The sequence below is a fragment of the Haematobia irritans genome, chromosome 4 (genome assembly GCF_050003625.1).
Source record: "Haematobia irritans isolate KBUSLIRL chromosome 4, ASM5000362v1, whole genome shotgun sequence".
NCBI lineage: Eukaryota > Metazoa > Arthropoda > Insecta > Diptera > Muscidae > Haematobia > Haematobia irritans.
Window position 1 is genome coordinate 50,369,640 of NC_134400.1, and position 8,917 is coordinate 50,378,556.

Here is an 8,917-nt window from a genome sequence, read left to right on the forward strand (position 1 = left end):
CTCTTGGAGGAGCAAAATTCATCCGATCCGGTTCAAATTAGGCACGTGGTGTTAGTATATGGTCGCTAACAACCATACCAAAATTGGTCCAATCACACAAAAATTGGTCCATATCGGTTCATAATCATGGTTGCCACTAGAGCCAAAAATAATCTACCAAAATTTTATTTCTATAGAAAATTTTGTCAAAATTTTATTTCTAGAGAAAATTTTGTTAAAATTTTATTAGGTTCATAATAAAATTGTCATCATTGTCAAAATTTTATTTCTATAGAAAATTGTATCAAAATTTTATTTCTATAGAAAATTTTGTTCATATTTTATTCGGTTCATAATCATGGTTGCCACTCGAGCCAAAAATAACCTACCAAGATTTTATTTCTATAGAAAATTTTGTCAAAAGTTTATTTCTATAGAAAATTTTGTGAAAATTTTATTTCTATAGAAAATTTTGTTAAAATTTTATTTCTGTAGAAAATTTTGTCAAAATTTTATGTCTACTTTGTCAAACTGAATTATATACGTATTGGATCGATATTTTTTGATTTAATATATACCACGTATGGACTTACATACAATTTAGAAGATGGTGTTAGGAGGTTTTAAGATACCTTGCCATCGGCAAGCGTTACCGCAACTTAAGTAATTCGATTGTGGATGGCAGTGTTTAGAAGAAGTTTCTACGCAATCCATGATGGAGGGTACATAAGCTTCGGCCTGGCCGAACTTACGGCCGTATATACTTGTTTTTTACTAACATTATTTTCCACCCTAGTGCATTAGCCGACTTAAATTTTGAGTCTATAGATTTTGTAGAAGTCTATCAAATTCTGTCCAATCGAGTGATATTTAAATGTATGTATTTGGGACAAACCTTTATATATAGCACCCAACACATTTGACGGATGTGATATGGTATCGAAAATTTAGATCTACAATTTAGACTTTCCGTACTTGTTTTTTTTTTTTTGCTTTTTTCATACTTTTTAAAATCCTAAAGAATTCTTTGAAGACGTGTTAACGGTAACTTAAATGTCGAAATTCGGATTCGACATAGAGTGGAATTCAATAATTTTCAGAATTACTAACCCCAAGTTTACCTTAGTCAAACAAAATTTTCTTTCATATAAAGATACTCATTTTTAAGTCCAATCACTTAAGTATAAGGACAACACGACTTCATTTACAATGTTATCGACTTTTGGACAACAAAAGAAAGAAGAATGATGTCAATGTGTGATTTCCAATAATCATGCAAAAATGAAATTTGCAACTCCAACAGGCTTCGGAAGTCAAATCAGAAGATCGGTTTATTGCGGGTTATGAACGCATTTCCATTATTGTATTTACATAGCCACTTCATTGACTCCATTTTTATGACATACGGGTACGTAGTAAAGGGTGATTTGTTAAGAGCTTGATAACTTTTTTAAAAAAAAAACGCATAAAATTTGCAAAATCTCATCGGTTCTTTATTTGAAACGTTAGATTGGTCCATGACATTTACTTTTTGAAGATAATTTCATTTAAATGTTGACCGCGGCTGCGTCTTAGGTGGTCCATTCGGAAAGTCCAATTTTGGGCAACTTTTTCGAGCATTTCGGCCGGAATTGCCCGAATTTCTTCGGAAATGTTGTCTTCCAAAGCTGGAATAGTTGCTGGCTTATTTCTGTAGACTTTAGACTTGACGTAGCCCCACAAAAAATAGTCTAAAGGCGTCAAATCGCATGATCTTGGTGGCCAACTTACCGGTCCATTTCTTGAGATGAATTGTTCTCCGAAATTTTCCCTCAAAATGGCCATAGAATCGCGAGCTGTGTGGCATGTAGCGCCATCTTGTTGAAACCACATGTCAACCAAGTTCAGTTCTTCCATTTTTGGCAACAAAAAGTTTGTTAGCATCGAACGATAGCGATCGCCATTCACCGTAACGTTGCGTCCAACAGCATCTTTGAAAAAATACGGTCCAATGATTCCACCAGCGTACAAACCACACCAAACAGTGCATTTTTCGGGATGCATGGGCAGTTCTTGAACGGCTTCTGGTTGCTCTTCACTCCAAATGCGGCAATTTTGCTTATTTACGTAGCCATTCAACCAGAAATGAGCCTCATCGCTGAACAAAATTTGTCGATAAAAAAGCGGACTTTCTGCCAACTTTTCTAGGGCCCATTCACTGAAAATTCGACGTTGTGGCAGATCGTAAGTCTATTCATGATGAAATGTCAAAGCATACTGAGCATCTTTCTCTTTGACACCATGTCTGAAATCCCACGTGATCTGTCAAATACTAATGCATGAAAATCCTAACCTCAAAAGAATCACCCTTTATATAGGATGACAATATGAACTGTGGATTTTAACTGTTCATGGCGCCTCCCGTTTTGTATCAGGTAAACGAAAATATGACACATTTCTGGATATGTTCTGGTATTAGTTTTATTAACTCCAACATGGTACCCCAGAAGTTTCTAATTTTATTTGTTAATATCCATATAATAGTGGCCTATTTTTAAGGTATGTAACATTATGTGTTCTGGACATAACTTTGGGCAGAGCAATCAACTCGGAGTAACCAGTGATTTAATTCTGGAGTTTAAGAAGCTACATTTCAGAAATGAGCCTCATCGCTGAACAAAATTTGTCGATAAAAAAGCGGATTTTCTGCCAACTTTTCTAGGGCCCATTCACTGAAAATTCGACGTTGTGGCAGATCGTAAGTCTATTCATGATGAAATGTCAAAGCATACTGAGCATCTTTCTCTTTGACACCATGTCTGAAATCCCACGTGATCTGTCAAATACTAATGCATGAAAATCCTAACCTCAAAAGAATCACCCTTTATATAGGATGACAATATGAACTGTGGATTTTAACTGTTCATGGCGCCTCCCGTTTTGTATCAGGTAAACGAAAATATGACACATTTCTGGATATGTTCTGGTATTAGTTTTATTAACTCCAACATGGTACCCCAGAAGTTTCTAATTTTATTTGTTAATATCCATATAATAGTGGCCTATTTTTAAGGTATGTAACATTATGTGTTCTGGACATAACTTTGGGCAGAGCAATCAACTCGGAGTAACCAGTGATTTAATTCTGGAGTTTAAGAAGCTACATTTCAGAGATCAATGTGTTTATCAATGTGTTCACACCACGAATATTCAATTACTGATATCCATAAAAAGATAAAATATCTTTGATGCTGTCGAAATCAGGTACATAATGTCCGAGAAAATAACAGGCTTGCGGCAACCATGTTACAAGTGCTCTAAGAATCTGAGTGTGGATACATTTTGATGCAATAAATAGAGATACTAGACAAACATTTTTATCTACTAATTACATACATTTATCGTATTTAGATTTATTTGTACCACTATACCTATATGTAAATAAAATAAAATATAATATTTAATGTTGAAGTAATTGATTTTTAAATATATTTGTAACTCGGTCATGAGTATTATTAAGGTTGGGCAAACCAACCGAATGATGAAGGTAGTCACAACCAATATCGTCGGCAGACCCAACCAACACCATATGTGGTATTAGTTGTATCGACCGAATCATTCGGGTGACACAACTACCAACTGATAGTAGCTGCAACTGCCAAATTGTTCTTATATACCAGTTTACTTTTTTTTCGATGCATAAATGAATAATTTTCATAAAAAGTACGAGTATTTTTTCATAAACAAACACGAAATATTTATGTAATTAGTGCGCAAAGTTATCAATTAAAAATACATACAACTATGAGGAGTAAATTTCGTTTATTTGATGAAAAGTTTCTTTTATTGTCCAGGCCCTCTCACTTTGTCTAACCTATTCTAAGCCCCAGATTTGATGGCTGAAGTGCTCTTATACGAAATTACAATACTGTATTGCTATATAACAACAAGATTTTTATGTATACCCACTAGTTGTAAAGTGAGCCTTAGTGAGCAAAAGACATAAAAACGAAAAAAAAACAGATAAGTTGAACAAAAAAATTAACAAGTTGACTGTTGTTAAATTATATGATACTTGGGGAAAACGTGCACAGCCTTTGTGTATTGCTGATCGTTGAGACAGACACTCTAAATGACTGACAAACAATCTGAGATGCAATGGATGCCTTATTCTGCCTCCACCGTTGGTGCTATTTTTATATCCACCATCATCAGGATGGTGATGGAGATATAATAAGTTTGTCATTCCGTTTGTAACACATTGAAATATCCATTAACGCCTATATAGAGTATATATATTCGTGATCTGGCTGAAATTCTAAGACGACGTTATGGTGTCCGTCTGTATGTTGTATTCACCTGATATAACATACAGTGCTGTTCAAAACATTTGCAACTAGCCCTACCATGAAATTAATCTATGTATATCTCCCATAAGAAGAATTTTATAGTTTAGCTTCCACTTTAAAAGAAATCTTTATGGAGTAGTATTTCCAAATTCTTATTGGGTAAATGAATGGGCAGTTATAAAATATTGATATTTCCCGAAAAGTAAAAAATCGTAGGATTCGACATGTTCAAAACATTTGCAAATACCTAGCACCCTGTAATATTTTCTTCTTTAATTACATTATTTTTGTATTTATACCCTGCGCCACACTATGGAACAGGGTATTATAAGTTAGTGCATATATTTGCAACACCCAGAAAGAGACGAGATAGACAAATTCAAAATTTGCACTAGGAGTACAATTACTAGTGTAGTCAAGTGTGCTAAATTTCATTGAAATCGGTTCAGATTTATATATAGCTTCCATATATATCTTACGCCCGATTTTCCGTCATATGACCACAGAGTTCAAAGTTGTTGCCCGATTTACGTGAAAATTTGGACAGGGAGTAAAATTAAAATACTAAGTATGCATGTCAAATTTGGTTGAAATCGGTTCAGATTTTTATATAGCTTCCATATATATGCTTTTCCGATTTGGGCAAAAATGACCAAAATACCCACATTTTCCTTATAAAATCGCCACTGCTAAGTCGAAAACTTGTAAAAGTGACTCAAATTTTCCTTTATTTTGCCTCCAAATTGGTTCAGATTAAAATGTTTCCCATTTTTTTACTAGTGTACCATCCCAGGACATTAGCCGACTTAAATTGTAGGAATATCGTATAGTTCACTGCCTAATTTGGCCATAAACTGATCGTCATAGGCCTTTATTCCCTATTTTTGGAATAATTCAATATATAGATGATTCTAAAGTTGGTGTATCACAGAAATGTGCACTGAGGTAGAAGTAGACCTAAGACTACGCTAGAAGAAGATCATATAATCAAATAAACTATGCAACAATTCACTCAGATATCATATAAAGGAGTCAAAAATTAAATTAAACTGGATAAAACAACCAATGAGATCAGATGTAGAGCTTTAGAAGTCGGAATGCGAACATATAAAATGTCAAAAACCACTTATTTCCAAGAAAAATAAATAAATAAGCCTTAATTTTCACAAAAATGGCCTTAAATGACCTGAGGAGCAGTGGAAATGTGTTATATTTTCCTACGACTCAAAGTTTAACTTGCATGGATCGGATGGAAGAAATTTAGTACGAAGGTTGAAAGGAAAGTGTTAATCCAAGAAATACAAAATGTTCCGCCAATCATTGTCTGGGAGTGTTATTCTGGACAAGTTATTGGCCCGATTTATTTTGTCCCATGTGATATTGCCATAAGCATTCCAGAAAATGCCATCTGCATGGATTATTCATCGCGATCATGACCTCCAGCATACGTGTAAGATGGTAAAACTATGGATGAAAAATTGCGGGTGCTTGACTGGCCTGCTCAGTTGCCTAATGTAAAACCTCATAAAATAACCTTTGGAAAGTTGTAAAACGAAAAATTTGTATTAAATTTTTGCAATATCATTGACCATTTAATCCTAATTATTAAGTTGAGTAGAAGTAATCAAACTACATGGCTATAGTACCAACTATTGACATTTATCGTTACAAGTTATAACAACTTTAATTATTTTAAACTAAATGTGACACTTAATATTAGGTTATGTTAAAGTGGCAACCCGATTAAGTTTCAGGCTCACTTAGACTATTGGGTCCATTGTGATACCACATTTAACTAAAAATACTTATTACATATGGGCACTTCTAGTTTTAACCACTGAACCTTCACTATTATTTTCTTTTGTTGAACCAACCAGATTGTTCCAAAAACATTAACAGACTGCTTAAGTTAACGTTTTCCAGGTCCGCCAGTAATCTAAAGCTATATGCCCCTAAAATTCGCGTACGCCTTACACAAAATGCAGGACACTCACTCTTGTGTGAGTGTGTTTACTTGATTCCTTTTCCTCCGCATCATGACAGCTCATACAGTAGTCATTATATTTCGCAACAATAGTTTTTGCAAATTCGCCTATCAGGCAGCGACCCATTATAGCAGATATCAGAAGTGATATCTGACGTCTTGAGAACACTAGCATATCTTGTGTACGGTTCAAGTTTAAATGGGGCCATATTTGCTTGGTGTCGTTACAACCCTTGCAATTCTCCCATCGAACATTTGCCATCATGATAGCCAAAGACATACCAACAGATTCTATTTCCCCTGGAATATGTAAGTGCCGGCCACCAGACTACAACACCATATACCATTATAGGTCTAACCACTGCCGTGTATAGCCAATACACAATTTTCGGTTTTAGTTCCCACTTTTTTCATATTGCCTTTTTGCACAAAGTACAAGCTATCGTGGCTTTTCACGCCCTTTCTTCAATATTAAGCTGAAAGTTCAGCTTCCTGTCCAGAATAACGCCAAGGTATTTTGCACACTCACCAAAGGGAATTTCAATACCCCCTAAGGATATGGGCTTAACCGTGGGAGCTTTGCGATCTTTGCAGTACATGACTAATTCTGTCTTTGCAGGATTTACCCCAAGACCATTGTCTTTCGCCCATTTCTCAGTCATCCGGAGGGCCCTCTGAATAATATCTCTGATTGTGGATGGGAATTTTCCCCTGACTGCCAGAGCCACATCGTCTGCGTATGCCACCACTTTTATCATTTCTTTTTCTAGGGAAACCAGAAGGTTGTTTATAGCAACATTCCAAAGAAGAGGTGATAGAACTCCTCCTTAAGGAGTGCCTCTGTTCACATACCTTTGTATGTTTGCTTGCCCTATTTAGTGTGGCCGAAATACGTCTCCTCATTAGCAGTTCGTCTAGCAGCCTAAGTATACCTGGATCAACATTCAGATTTGCCAGTCCATTTAATATAGAGCTTGGACGTTATGGACGTTATTGAATGTCCCCTCGATGTCTAGAAACGCCACGATTATGTATTTAATGACAGATAGTGAGCTTTCAATAAATCTGACTAGTTTATGCAAAGCGGTCTCAGTAGACCTGCCGTTCGAGTATGCATGCACAGTGCTCATATTTGTCTTTGGTATTTCCGGTATCATCATACCGAACGATTCCCTATACCTATTCCAATCAGCTTTCGTAACATTTGGCGGAAATATGGTCTTTGAAGTACGAACAGACAATCTGAAACTGATATAGCGATGGTCTGAGAAGCTATGTTCACTCAAAACTTGCCACTCAGCTATCTTATCATTCAGTTCCGGAGAGGCCAATGTGACGTCCAACACCTCTGGCCAGTTTTTGGTGACGAAGGTTGGTGCATCTTCCTTATTGTAAACTACCAGGTTAGTACGCAAAATAAACTCTATTAGCGACTCTCCTCTTGCATTAGTACCCAGCAAAAAAAATTGGAAGTTCTTCTTGAGGCACAACTTTAAAAGCACTTCCAAAAATGTTCTCCCAAAGATGTTCTTTATTTTAACTGCACAGGAAGTTAATTTGAGTCAATTTTTTTATAACTCGATTTTTTCATATTTTTAATTTAAAATTTTATTGTTTCAAATGGGTTAAAAACAGATAAAAAATTAATAAAATAGTGCAAACTATTTTAATTTTGCCGAAAAAAATGCTAAATCCTTTCTAGAAAAATTGCGAATTTTTGAAAATATTTGATGTCAAACGTTCCAGACAAGCGTTATAATACATTAAAAATCATAAAAAAAAATTAAAAATGTTGTAATCGTCAAAATATCACAAAGTTTCTTTATCCACATCCAAATCATTGGATTCGCATCACACCTTAAGAAGTGATGCAAATTCAGTGCAACGGCTGTTGAAATGGTGGACATCCGTCCTATGACAAGCTCATATTAAAATCATCGCTTCTGCGAAAAATTTTGCACCACTTTCGGATCCAAAAAGAACATTTTCACTACTTTTTTGGCGACGCTGTTTTTGCTGGGTATCACTACTTCCCCAAATACTATGATGTGCATTTGCATCGCATCCCATAATGAGTTTTGTCTGTCAGTGACTCCTCAACTAAGATCTTAACGGCACATGGAGGCATCTCCCTATCATGTCCCATGTAGACCGAATATATCCAGTATTTGCATTTGGATATCTCTAGACTGGCTACGACAGTGTCTGCATTGCTCAATGAAGGAAGCAGAAACAAGTTTAGTTCGTTCTTAGCAATTATACATGCTCGATTTTTATCTTTACCGGTATTATGCAAAAGTTTGAAACCCGTAGTGCTTGATTCACAGATCTTATTCGTATATATGTATGGTTCTTGTATAAGAACTATATCTATTTCTCCTTTCATCAGGAGATCTTTTAAGGCAGCACAAGCGGCCTTACAATGGTGAAGATTTGTCTGGAGGAACCGTAGAACCATCCAAATTGTCAACCACCGTCACATCAGCCGCTTCAATTGAGTCATCAAAGGCTTCCTCTTCACAGATCTTGGTGACTCTCGCCACAACACGAGGTTCAGCTTTGGTGAGGTTTGAGCCTGTAGGGACTTCCCGCATACGATGTTCGTCAATGTCTGCAGTTTTCGGAA